The sequence below is a fragment of the Antedon mediterranea genome, chromosome 7, assembly GCF_964355755.1.
Source record: "Antedon mediterranea chromosome 7, ecAntMedi1.1, whole genome shotgun sequence".
NCBI classification, from domain to species: domain Eukaryota; kingdom Metazoa; phylum Echinodermata; class Crinoidea; order Comatulida; family Antedonidae; genus Antedon; species Antedon mediterranea.
Window position 1 is genome coordinate 27,373,785 of NC_092676.1, and position 15,201 is coordinate 27,388,985.

The 15,201-nt window shown below is 32.5% G+C and overlaps 1 long non-coding RNA gene across 1 annotated transcript in view; it reads left to right on the top strand.

The window, feature by feature from the left end:
• LOC140055107 (uncharacterized) overlaps nt 1–14,851 on the top strand; it is a 63,995-nt gene extending 49,144 nt beyond the window's left edge. Inside the window, exons 9-12 of the long non-coding RNA XR_011846623.1 lie at nt 2,161–2,244; nt 8,554–8,637; nt 14,414–14,493; nt 14,839–14,851. This is a non-coding gene — a long non-coding RNA (uncharacterized lncRNA). The remainder of the gene's footprint in view (nt 1–2,160; nt 2,245–8,553; nt 8,638–14,413; nt 14,494–14,838) is intronic.
• Nucleotides 14,852–15,201: the final 350 nt, after the last annotated feature.

A 15,201-nucleotide genomic window follows, 5' to 3' on the forward strand; every position in this document is an offset into this window, starting at 1 on the left:
GCTCTTAAAATATTTCCCGGGCCAAATTTGACAGTTCGTCCCAATAGCTTATCATGAACTAACGGAACTTTACGTTTTATCTTTTTATTGTCAAAATAAAAAATAATGGGCCTACTGTATTCAAATTATGATTTGACAAAAGGCTAAATATAAAGATAAGCATCTGCGTATTCTGCAAATGTTGCTCGATCGTTAACAACCCGTTAATAGTATATAATTTCGTTAGATTTGTTTGTGCAGTGTCAATTCTCTATTTAAATGGTCATTACACAACCGGTAACCTGTTTCTTCCGAAGCTGCCCGTCCTTCAATGTTTAAAGATTTTTATTTTCTTTTGTTAATGGAGACTCATGGCAGGGATAATGCAAACATTTAGAATCGGGATGTCGACAATCTGTTGAAAATCGTCATCCACAGGCCTGTGCGATAGAAGGTTGGTGGTTGGTGGTTAAGCCCGATACAAATTCACCATCATCATTAAAGCTTTATAGAGAGTATCACTTGTTTGTATTCATCACGGGTGCTTGAAAACAAAAGTCACTTTTTTTTTTTAAACTTTGACAGATGATGAAGACAATTTAGTGGTTGTCGGAACTGGAACTTATTAAACATGTCTTTTGACAATGTCGGTAATACCACCGATATGAGTAAACACCCGTTTTAAATTTGAAAAATAAATCAAAGGTGAACACTATCGTCACATTGCAACCGTAAACAAATCGGAAAATTGTAATTTTGGCGCGCATAATGTTTAATAGCTTTTGTCTTGTGAACGTTGACATAATGGCATGAAAATAATAAGATTTTTCGGAATTATGGAAGCCGTTACGAATGTTTACCAATTATGCGCGCAGTTATCATTAAATGAAACAGATATGTCGCAGGAAACGATCGATTTATAATAAAAATTTGCAGAGCGGATACCTATCGTTCGTTCATTTTAGCTTTTTGTCAAATCATAATTTGAATATATTCTGTCAAATTTGGCCCGGGAAATATTTTAAGAGCAGAAATTTCCATATTATCGACGCAAAGTGGGCCTTAAGAACAACCTTGCGTGTCATTACAAGTGGGAACCGACGACGGAACACGGTGCCGTAGAGTTGTTCCAACACCGTTTCTGCTTTATGTTCTTCATTGATTATCGATCGTAAGATTAGATAAAAGGCAAATATTATAGATAATAAACATATAGCAAAAGGATCTCTGTAAGTTGTATTCACGCGTATAACATTTTTAAAAACCAGTGTGAAATTTAAATACGGACACTTTTTATATAGGCTCTTAAAATTAGCCTAAATAGTCCTACCGCCATCCTTTACTTCTTAAAATTTACTTTTATGTAGTTTATTTCTATACTTTGGATATAGTTTTAAATTGTCGGGCGACGTGTGCTATAAAGTTATCGGAACAAAGTGATATTAATTAATATTGCAATCAATTCAATGCTCTGCGTCCGTCGCCTTGCAAATAGCGTGATGTGTGTGTTCGTAAAACCATATTGCATCCATTGGCGAAAACGCGTGAGGTTTATTCGTAGATAAAGTCATGTTTTTTTGAAAACATAACGATTGAAATCGAAATATTTTTATGGAATCTGTAAATTCAAGGTGTTATCACGATTTTGTATGATTTTGGTCGGATTTTGTGTACACTACCATTTCGTAGGGTCTTCGATTTCGAGGTCTTCGCTTTCGACACCGTTCGCAGTTTGATGTACATACTGACTGCCAGTGATCTCAACCGCCTGATCTAAACAATAGGTACGCGGTTGTCTGGTGGTGTCCTTTGTACGAATTCGTTCGTATGATCAAAGAATATATATCACAAGAATGAGTAATCCGCGATTTTCCCTGTAACAGTAATATTGTCCACGTGGTAGGGCGCCGCCATAAGTGAGGATGTATCTGGAATGTATACAACTTTTTGTGACGGTTTCACTAATCAAAGGCTGGACCACCGGTAGTATTTTCATGATAAAAAATGTTATCAACTACATGCCAACATCATGTTAAATGCTCTTTGGATATTTAATTGTTCGTTTTATGCAATTTATTTAGTAAAAACTGCCGTATAAACCGTAAATCATGTAAAAAAAAAAAAAAAAAAAAATATATATATATATATATATATATTTTTACATGATTTTTTTTTTTACAGTAGGTAACAACGGACTGCAATGTGTTTTCTCAAGATATTCTCACTTGTCACCTAGCAACAGATAGAAGGTACTGTTCACATTAGGTAAGGTGTTTTCTAGAAAATAATAGAATTTATTTTTAAATTGTTGCTAAATTAAACTACTATGTAAACGCTGTCTTAGTGTAAATACATTTTAGTAATTTTAATTTATGCTTAAACAAATTTTAATGGAAATATTATATACATGTAATTTATATACATGGGAAGACTCGTTTTTAGTAATTAAACATTTTGTTGGTGTTGTCACCGTAATTTGCTACAGCAACCATACATGGGTTATATGAAAAATATGTAATGTAATAATATAAAAATACATTGAATGATTAGATTAAGAATTAAAATACTAAAGATATTAATTATATTTTTTCATTAAATGTGAATTAGCAAAATGGATCACATTAAGATATGTAAAAAATTTATATTTTGATTTAATAAATTTAATATTTCAATTTTCATAGGAAATACTTTATATAATTAATTTATATACATGGGGAAGAGTAGACTTGCTTTAATAATAAAACATTTTGATTGATTTGCCATCCCGATTTGCTACAGCAACCATACATGGGTTATGAGAAATGATACATAACTGCTTTGGTAAACTAATTCCATCTTCTTGTTTATCAATTCTTTTGATAAAATGCCCATCACTACTGAATAGTTGTAGTTTGTTTTGACTTGCTATGATGATGTTATCATCCTCATCAACTACAACTCCCCATGGGTACCACACCTTACCATCTTCATCTCCTTTATTGATGAGTACTTTCATTGACTTATCCTTGTCATCATACAATAATACTTGATGCTGCCCTCTATATGCTACAATTACTTTACCAGTTTTTGTAAGTGCAACATCAGAGTATCCATAATAATATGATTTCTTTTGTGTTCCTATCTTCTTCAACAGCTTACTATTACTTATGTCAAACATAAACACACATCCATTGTTCCAATCTGCTACATATATAACATTAGTTGCCTCATCTATGTGAATACCACGTGGATTCATCAATACACCCTTACCAATGGATTTGATAACATGACCATTCATATCACAAACTTGAATGCATTTATTACCAAAATCACTGAATGCTATGTTGCCATTCTTCATTCTGTACATTCTGTTAACTTCCACACCTTTTGGTAGTGTAATCTTGCTTGTACATTCTCCTGATTGTTTGTACTTGTGAATTTCATTTGTGCAAAATGAAACCAGCAAGCAATCATCATCACACTTTGCTACTCCGGTAGGTATACCCTCTACTTTGATAGTAAGTGGTTTGAATACAACATTTCCAATGTCAATTTCTTTCAATAAATCAAATGGCTGTTTGTTTCTGATAAAGTTAATTTGTCTAGTAGCATTGACTTGCTTGATTTCTTCAGATTTATTAATTTCATCCATCATTTTGTTTAATACAATCTCACTTGATTTCATAGCAGTTGCTGTCTCACTCTTTAGTAACTGATTTAGGAAACTCATCTTTGTGTTTAATTCAGTATTGATTTTTGTTAATTTTGTAATTTGTAAGTCATTAACTTTCTTTTCATTTTTATAATTTGCTTCAACTTTTTTCTTCATTTCATCTGCTTTTTTCTGGATTATTAAAAACATTTCTTGAACTTGTTTATCAATGTCTGTGAGGCTTTCCTCTTTACTTTCTTCTAGTTCTTTAGCATTCTTTGTGACTATTTTGAGTAAATTTTCTATTTTTTGTATCGATTCATTGGCAGCTTTCTTTAAGTCTTCTGATGTTTCCTTAAACGTATTAAATGCTGTAACAATGTTAATTAGTTCATGTTTTCCATCTCCTGCAGCATGTTCCATTTCAGTGCATTCTATGCATATTGGTACTTTACATTTTGTACAATACATTTTCAATTGTTGAGCATGAGAGACGCACAGAGAGGTAGTGCCTTTAACCTTCCTTTTCTGTTCATGTTGTTTCACAGTTTCCAGGAGGTTGTTAAGAAAGGTATTTGGGGCAAGTTTTTGAAGCCCTCCTACTGGAATAGGATACTCTTTGCGACAAATAGGGCATGTTAGCTTGCCATGATTGGTACGAACCCATTTCTTCAAACACTTCAGACAGAAACTATGAAGGCAGCTAAGTGATTTTGGATCTTCTAGCCTTCCATTACAGACAGAACATTCTAGTACTTTCTCATCGATATCTCCAAGTAGACTAATGTCGTTGCTAGCCATCCTGCAATATTAATTTGTAATCAACATAAATTATTCAATCTAACATATTAATAAGGATAGTGGTTTTAGCTATACAAAAAAAAACAAAAACCAAAAAACAAAAACAAACAATATTTTCTAAGAATAACTACAGTCTATTGTTGATATTCATTTATTTTGGTCAAATTTCCAATATCAAATTCATCTACATTCTTATAAATTATTTATTTTAATGGAGTTAGATTGGATTTGAACCCTTTGAAATTGTCCAACATTAAGGTTAATGCTTAACATATAAATTATAATTTGAAACGGTTTGTAATTTGTAAATAATAAATATTAAAGTCACCTTTTCATAATGGTTGTACTTAAGCTTCTTATTAGGTGCTGACGTGGTTATTGAAAAGTAAGAAAGATTCAAATAGGTGCTGACGCTGTTAATCATGGAACCTGTTACTGTATTTAGTATTCGGTTAAAAAAAAGTTAAATTTTATCTCTACATTGAAATTTTATTTGCTATAAGACAATTTGTCTTAAAATCACTGATTTATCTATTCAATGTTTACCAGACCTAGTATAGACTCACCAAAAAGGCAGCAGGGTTTTTCCAACCATTTATTCTTTTTTGACCCTTTACGATGCTCCTCCTAGCCACACCCATCACATTAATGCGCCAGAGTGACTATCATTTCCATGCATTAATATGTAGGCCTACGTAGATAATTGCCACAGGCATAAAATTGGTTGATTTTCCAGCTATGCTGACCCCTCTGGGCTCCTGACAATTAAATTTATCGCATGACAGTCCAATTGATATACATTAAAAGATCATTATCCAACTAGGCTACTCATCTTCCTATCTATCTATAATATGCAAAACATCATCTACACTAATATAATCATCGTATACTCTATCCGTATACTCTCTAACCAATATTTCAATCTTTCTTTCGACTAAAGCCGAAGTACAGTATAAGCCTAGTCGTATCTCGGGACCATTCTATGGTCACCACCACTAGGTAGGCTTACTTCATCAAGGCTTCTATGAATGGATGACTAGTTGGGAGCAGGAACGCTTGGTAGACCAAACCATGAATAACCAAACCATGAATAACCAAACCCACGAACGTTTACCGATCATTTGGGAAATTCCCTCACGATGTATTCAAACGTTGAGAGCGCTCTACTCCATGGAGAGATTTTTTTTTTTTGCATGTCCGTATTTTGATTTCACACTTGTTTTTTAAGATGTTATACGTTGAGAGATCTTTTTTTTTGCATTTAAATATGTTGCTGTATGTTTATTATCTATTAAATGTTTGCCTATTGTTTATTATCTAAATGTATCAATAAATTACAAAAGATATTTATTTTCCTTTAGTCATTTTATTTAAACTTTTAAATTTTCACCGTTGTGTACTAATGCTGGTATAATTATTCACCAGTTTCTAAATGTTTTTATAATGTATTCATAATGTGCAAATAATATACCAGTATCAGTATATTTAGTGTGGTTGTTGAAGCGACAGCACTATTTAAAGAAAAATGTAACAAGTAAAATAAATATTTCATTTCACCAATTATAAACCACTAAACAAAAAAATCATGCCGCAACGTATCGTAGACGTAACATAAGAAAATACTCTTCTATCTATTTTGCATCCCCTCTTACGATCGATAATCAATGACGAACGTAAAACAGAAACGGTGTTGAACACGTCGGTTCCTTATTGTGATGACACGTTCTTACGGCGCACTTTGCGTTGATCTGAAAACCAATTTCAGCTCTTAAAATATTTCCCGGGCCAAATTTGACAGTTCGTCCCAATAGCTTATCATGAACTAACGGAACTTTACGTTTTATCTTTTTATTGTCAAAATAAAAAATAATGGGCCTACTGTATTCAAATTATGATTTGACAAAAGGCTAAATATAAAGATAAGCATCTGCGTATTCTGCAAATGTTGCTCGATCGTTAACAACCCGTTAATAGTATATAATTTCGTTAGATTTGTTTGTGCAGTGTCAATTCTCTATTTAAATGGTCATTACACAACCGGTAACCTGTTTCTTCCGAAGCTGCCCGTCCTTCAATGTTTAAAGATTTTTATTTTCTTTTGTTAATGGAGACTCATGGCAGGGATAATGCAAACATTTAGAATCGGGATGTCGACAATCTGTTGAAAATCGTCATCCACAGGCCTGTGCGATAGAAGGTTGGTGGTTGGTGGTTAAGCCCGATACAAATTCACCATCATCATTAAAGCTTTATAGAGAGTATCACTTGTTTGTATTCATCACGGGTGCTTGAAAACAAAAGTCACTTTTTTTTTTAAACTTTGACAGATGATGAAGACAATTTAGTGGTTGTCGGAACTGGAACTTATTAAACATGTCTTTTGACAATGTCGGTAATACCACCGATATGAGTAAACACCCGTTTTAAATTTGAAAAATAAATCAAAGGTGAACACTATCGTCACATTGCAACCGTAAACAAATCGGAAAATTGTAATTTTGGCGCGCATAATGTTTAATAGCTTTTGTCTTGTGAACGTTGACATAATGGCATGAAAATAATAAGATTTTTCGGAATTATGGAAGCCGTTACGAATGTTTACCAATTATGCGCGCAGTTATCATTAAATGAAACAGATATGTCGCAGGAAACGATCGATTTATAATAAAAATTTGCAGAGCGGATACCTATCGTTCGTTCATTTTAGCTTTTTGTCAAATCATAATTTGAATATATTCTGTCAAATTTGGCCCGGGAAATATTTTAAGAGCAGAAATTTCCATATTATCGACGCAAAGTGGGCCTTAAGAACAACCTTGCGTGTCATTACAAGTGGGAACCGACGACGGAACACGGTGCCGTAGAGTTGTTCCAACACCGTTTCTGCTTTATGTTCTTCATTGATTATCGATCGTAAGATTAGATAAAAGGCAAATATTATAGATAATAAACATATAGCAAAGGATCTCTGTAAGTTGTATTCACGCGTATAACATTTTTAAAAACCAGTGTGAAATTTAAATACGGACACTTTTTATATAGGCTCTTAAAATTAGCCTAAATAGTCCTACCGCCATCCTTTACTTCTTAAAATTTACTTTTATGTAGTTTATTTCTATACTTTGGATATAGTTTTAAATTGTCGGGCGACGTGTGCTATAAAGTTATCGGAACAAAGTGATATTAATTAATATTGCAATCAATTCAATGCTCTGCGTCCGTCGCCTTGCAAATAGCGTGATGTGTGTGTTCGTAAAACCATATTGCATCCATTGGCGAAAACGCGTGAGGTTTATTCGTAGATAAAGTCATGTTTTTTTGAAAACATAACGATTGAAATCGAAATATTTTTATGGAATCTGTAAATTCAAGGTGTTATCACGATTTTGTATGATTTTGGTCGGATTTTGTGTACACTACCATTTCGTAGGGTCTTCGATTTCGAGGTCTTCGCTTTCGACACCGTTCGCAGTTTGATGTACATACTGACTGCCAGTGATCTCAACCGCCTGATCTAAACAATAGGTACGCGGTTGTCTGGTGGTGTCCTTTGTACGAATTCGTTCGTATGATCAAAGAATATATATCACAAGAATGAGTAATCCGCGATTTTCCCTGTAACAGTAATATTGTCCACGTGGTAGGGCGCCGCCATAAGTGAGGATGTATCTGGAATGTATACAACTTTTTGTGACGGTTTCACTAATCAAAGGCTGGACCACCGGTAGTATTTTCATGATAAAAAATGTTATCAACTACATGCCAACATCATGTTAAATGCTCTTTGGATATTTAATTGTTCGTTTTATGCAATTTATTTAGTAAAAACTGCCGTATAAACCGTAAATCATGTAAAAAAAAAAAAAAAAAAAAAAATATATATATATATATATATATATATATATATATATATATATATATATATATATATATATATATATATATATATATATATATATATATATATATATATATATATATATATATATATATATATATATATATATATATATATATATATATATATATATATATATATATATATATATATATATATATATATATATATATATATATATATATATATATATATATATATATATATATATATATATATTTTTACATGATTTTTTTTTTTACAGTAGGTAACAACGGACTGCAATGTGTTTTCTCAAGATATTCTCACTTGTCACCTAGCAACAGATAGAAGGTACTGTTCACATTAGGTAAGGTGTTTTCTAGAAAATAATAGAATTTATTTTTAAATTGTTGCTAAATTAAACTACTATGTAAACGCTGTCTTAGTGTAAATACATTTTAGTAATTTTAATTTATGCTTAAACAAATTTTAATGGAAATATTATATACATGTAATTTATATACATGGGAAGACTCGTTTTTAGTAATTAAACATTTTGTTGGTGTTGTCACCGTAATTTGCTACAGCAACCATACATGGGTTATATGAAAAATATGTAATGTAATAATATAAAAATACATTGAATGATTAGATTAAGAATTAAAATACTAAAGATATTAATTATATTTTTTCATTAAATGTGAATTAGCAAAATGGATCACATTAAGATATGTAAAAAATGTATATTTTGATTTAATAAATTTAATATTTCAATTTTCATAGGAAATACTTTATATAATTAATTTATATACATGGGGAAGAGTAGACTTGCTTTAATAATAAAACATTTTGATTGATTTGCCATCCCGATTTGCTACAGCAACCATACATGGGTTATGAGAAATGATACATAACTGCTTTGGTAAACTAATTCCATCTTCTTGTTTATCAATTCTTTTGATAAAATGCCCATCACTACTGAATAGTTGTAGTTTGTTTTGACTTGCTATGATGATGTTATCATCCTCATCAACTACAACTCCCCATGGGTACCACACCTTACCATCTTCATCTCCTTTATTGATGAGTACTTTCATTGACTTATCCTTGTCATCATACAATAATACTTGATGCTGCCCTCTATATGCTACAATTACTTTACCAGTTTTTGTAAGTGCAACATCAGAGTATCCATAATAATATGATTTCTTTTGTGTTCCTATCTTCTTCAACAGCTTACTATTACTTATGTCAAACATAAACACACATCCATTGTTCCAATCTGCTACATATATAACATTAGTTGCCTCATCTATGTGAATACCACGTGGATTCATCAATACACCCTTACCAATGGATTTGATAACATGACCATTCATATCACAAACTTGAATGCATTTATTACCAAAATCACTGAATGCTATGTTGCCATTCTTCATTCTGTACATTCTGTTAACTTCCACACCTTTTGGTAGTGTAATCTTGCTTGTACATTCTCCTGATTGTTTGTACTTGTGAATTTCATTTGTGCAAAATGAAACCAGCAAGCAATCATCATCACACTTTGCTACTCCGGTAGGTATACCCTCTACTTTGATAGTAAGTGGTTTGAATACAACATTTCCAATGTCAATTTCTTTCAATAAATCAAATGGCTGTTTGTTTCTGATAAAGTTAATTTGTCTAGTAGCATTGACTTGCTTGATTTCTTCAGATTTATTAATTTCATCCATCATTTTGTTTAATACAATCTCACTTGATTTCATAGCAGTTGCTGTCTCACTCTTTAGTAACTGATTTAGGAAACTCATCTTTGTGTTTAATTCAGTATTGATTTTTGTTAATTTTGTAATTTGTAAGTCATTAACTTTCTTTTCATTTTTATAATTTGCTTCAACTTTTTTCTTCATTTCATCTGCTTTTTTCTGGATTATTAAAAACATTTCTTGAACTTGTTTATCAATGTCTGTGAGGCTTTCCTCTTTACTTTCTTCTAGTTCTTTAGCATTCTTTGTGACTATTTTGAGTAAATTTTCTATTTTTTGTATCGATTCATTGGCAGCTTTCTTTAAGTCTTCTGATGTTTCCTTAAACGTATTAAATGCTGTAACAATGTTAATTAGTTCATGTTTTCTATCTCCTGCAGCATGTTCCATTTCAGTGCATTCTATGCATATTGGTACTTTACATTTTGTACAATACATTTTCAATTGTTGAGCATGAGAGACGCACAGAGAGGTAGTGCCTTTAACCTTCCTTTTCTGTTCATGTTGTTTCACAGTTTCCAGGAGGTTGTTAAGAAAGGTATTTGGGGCAAGTTTTTAAAGCCCTCCTACTGGAATAGGATACTCTTTGCGACAAATAGGGCATGTTAGCTTGCCATGATTGGTACGAACCCATTTCTTCAAACACTTCAGACAGAAACTATGAAGGCAGCTAAGTGATTTTGGATCTTCTAGCCTTCCATTACAGACAGAACATTCTAGTACTTTCTCATCGATATCTCCAAGTAGACTAATGTCGTTGCTAGCCATCCTGCAATATTAATTTGTAATCAACATAAATTATTCAATCTAACATATTAATAAGGATAGTGGTTTTAGCTATACAAAAAAAAACAAAAACCAAAAAACAAAAACAAACAATATTTTCTAAGAATAACTACAGTCTATTGTTGATATTCATTTATTTTGGTCAAATTTCCAATATCAAATTCATCTACATTCTTATAAATTATTTATTTTAATGGAGTTAGATTGGATTTGAACCCTTTGAAATTGTCCAACATTAAGGTTAATGCTTAACATATAAATTATAATTTGAAACGGTTTGTAATTTGTAAATAATAAATATTAAAGTCACCTTTTCATAATGGTTGTACTTAAGCTTCTTATTAGGTGCTGACGTGGTTATTGAAAAGTAAGAAAGATTCAAATAGGTGCTGACGCTGTTAATCATGGAACCTGTTACTGTATTTAGTATTCGGTTAAAAAAAAGTTAAATTTTATCTCTACATTGAAATTTTATTTGCTATAAGACAATTTGTCTTAAAATCACTGATTTATCTATTCAATGTTTACCAGACCTAGTATAGACTCACCAAAAAGGCAGCAGGGTTTTTCCAACCATTTATTCTTTTTTGACCCTTTACGATGCTCCTCCTAGCCACACCCATCACATTAATGCGCCAGAGTGACTATCATTTCCATGCATTAATATGTAGGCCTACGTAGATAATTGCCACAGGCATAAAATTGGTTGATTTTCCAGCTATGCTGACCCCTCTGGGCTCCTGACAATTAAATTTATCGCATGACAGTCCAATTGATATACATTAAAAGATCATTATCCAACTAGGCTACTCATCTTCCTATCTATCTATAATATGCAAAACATCATCTACACTAATATAATCATCGTATACTCTATCCGTATACTCTCTAACCAATATTTCAATCTTTCTTTCGACTAAAGCCGAAGTACAGTATAAGCCTAGTCGTATCTCGGGACCATTCTATGGTCACCACCACTAGGTAGGCTTACTTCATCAAGGCTTCTATGAATGGATGACTAGTTGGGAGCAGGAACGCTTGGTAGACCAAACCATGAATAACCAAACCATGAATAACCAAACCCACGAACGTTTACCGATCATTTGGGAAATTCCCTCACGATGTATTCAAACGTTGAGAGCGCTCTACTCCATGGAGAGATTTTTTTTTTTTGCATGTCCGTATTTTGATTTCACACTTGTTTTTTAAGATGTTATACGTTGAGAGATCTTTTTTTTTGCATTTAAATATGTTGCTGTATGTTTATTATCTATTAAATGTTTGCCTATTGTTTATTATCTAAATGTATCAATAAATTACAAAAGATATTTATTTTCCTTTAGTCATTTTATTTAAACTTTTAAATTTTCACCGTTGTGTACTAATGCTGGTATAATTATTCACCAGTTTCTAAATGTTTTTATAATGTATTCATAATGGGCAAATAATATACCAGTATCAGTATATTTAGTGTGGTTGTTGAAGCGACAGCACTATTTAAAGAAAAATGTAACAAGTAAAATAAATATTTCATTTCACCAATTATAAACCACTAAACAAAAAAATCATGCCGCAACGTATCGTAGACGTAACATAAGAAAATACTCTTCTATCTATTTTGCATCCCCTCTTACGATCGATAATCAATGACGAACGTAAAACAGAAACGGTGTTGAACACGTCGGTTCCTTATTGTGATGACACGTTCTTACGGCGCACTTTGCGTTGATCTGAAAACCAATTTCAGCTCTTAAAATATTTCCCGGGCCAAATTTGACAGTTCGTCCCAATAGCTTATCATGAACTAACGGAACTTTACGTTTTATCTTTTTATTGTCAAAATAAAAAATAATGGGCCTACTGTATTCAAATTATGATTTGACAAAAGGCTAAATATAAAGATAAGCATCTGCGTATTCTGCAAATGTTGCTCGATCGTTAACAACCCGTTAATAGTATATAATTTCGTTAGATTTGTTTGTGCAGTGTCAATTCTCTATTTAAATGGTCATTACACAACCGGTAACCTGTTTCTTCCGAAGCTGCCCGTCCTTCAATGTTTAAAGATTTTTATTTTCTTTTGTTAATGGAGACTCATGGCAGGGATAATGCAAACATTTAGAATCGGGATGTCGACAATCTGTTGAAAATCGTCATCCACAGGCCTGTGCGATAGAAGGTTGGTGGTTGGTGGTTAAGCCCGATACAAATTCACCATCATCATTAAAGCTTTATAGAGAGTATCACTTGTTTGTATTCATCACGGGTGCTTGAAAACAAAAGTCACTTTTTCTTTTTTTTTACTTAGATGATGATGAAGACAATTTAGTGGTTGCCGGAACTGGAACTTATTAAACATGTCTTTTGACAATGTCGGTAATACCACCGATATGAGTAAACACCCGTTTTAAATTTGAAAAATAAATTAAAGGTGAACACTATCGTCACATTGCAACCGTAAACAAATCGGAAAATTGTAATTTTGGCGCGCATATGTTGAATTGAATAGCTTTTGTCTTGTGAACGTTGACATAATCGCATGAAAATAATAAGATTTTTCGGAATTATGGAAGCCGTTACGAATGTTTACCAATGCGCGCAGTTATCATTAAATGAAACAGATGATATGTCGCAGGAAACGATCAATTTATAAGAAAAATTTGCTGAGCGGATACCTATCGTTCGTTCTATTTAGCTTTTTGTCAAATTTGGCCCGGGAAATATTTTAAGAGCAGAAATTTCCATATCATCGACGCAAAGTGGGCCGTAAGAACAACCTTGCGTGTCATTACAAGTGGGAACCGATGACGGAACACGGTGCCGTGGAGGTGTTCAACACCGTTTCTGCTTTATGTTCTTTATTGATTATCGATCGTAAGATTAGATAAAAGGCAAATATTATAGATAATAAACATATAGGAAAAGGATCTCTGTATAGTTGTATTCACGCGTATAACATTTTAAAAACAAGTGTGAAATTTAAATACGGACACTTTTTATATAGGCTCTTAAAATTAGCCTAAATAGAGTACCGCCATCCTTTACTTCTAAAAATTTACTTTTATGTAGTTTATTTCTATACTTTGGATATAGTTTTAAATTGTTGGGCGACGTGTGCTATAAAGTTATCGGAACAAAGTGATATTAATTAATATTGCAATCAATTCAATGCTCTGCGTCCGTCGCCTTGCAAATAGCGTGATGTGTGTGTTCGTAAACCATATTAACTCCATTGGCGAAAACGTGTGAGCTTATTCGTAGATAAAGTCATGTTTTGAAATCGAAATATTTTTATAGAATCTGTAAAGTCAAGGTGTTATCACGATTTTGTATGATTTTGGTCGGATTTTGTGTACACTACCATTTCGTAGGGTCTTCGATTTCGAGGTCTTCGCTTTCGACACCGTTCGCAGTTTGAAGTACATACTGCCAGTGATCTCAACCGCCTGATCTAAACAATAGGTACGCGGTTGTCTGGCAGTGTCCTTTGTACGAATTCGTTCGCGCCCCCAGCTCACTGTATGAGTACGATGATACACGTGTCAATATCATGTTACATCCAGCAACCAAAAATTCGTATTTATTTTTCAGATGAAAATCAGCAATTCAATTGCAACTTTTAGAAATTTACCAACACGTATTGCTCGACGTACGCTCATACAGGGAAGAAGGTAGAATACGAGTTTGTTAACCTTTTGTACTGTGAGGCACGTATTTGGAGGATTTTCAGAGATGAGGGAGGGTATATTGGGGATGGGGTTCGCAGTCGGAAAGCAGACCACCCCCCCCCCCCCCCACATGTAATATTAAAAAAACTAAGTTGTAAATTGAGTTTTGATTTTTAGACTTTATTTTAATTTATTACACTGAAACCAAAGCATTATTTGCACACTCCAGGAATATACAAATAAATGAATGTAATCATCATAATTTTTTCTCTAAGTTCAGTACTGTAACATTATTTGATGCTGTAGAATCACCAAACACCAACGATATTTTAAAATTTGTGTTTCTAGGTAAAATGTGGCATTTACAGTATATTCAAATTAATTAATTAAATTTCAGTATATCACTGGGCGGTTTAGAATTAATTTTCTTTGCCTACTGTGTTTATAGTAAAAACAAATCAGGCAAAGAACATTAATTCTAAACCGCCCGGTGATATACTGAAATTTAATTAATTATTTTGAAACGATAAAGATGAGGAAATCTGTGAGAATGAGAAAAAGTCGACCCAACCAATATATATATATATTTGACATGATCTTTTTGTTACATTTTACAGTATACAGTACTGTAGGTAACAAAGGCCTGCATTGTGTTTTCTCATAATCTAGATATTCTCACTTGTCACCTAACAGCGTTAACAGATAGAAGTT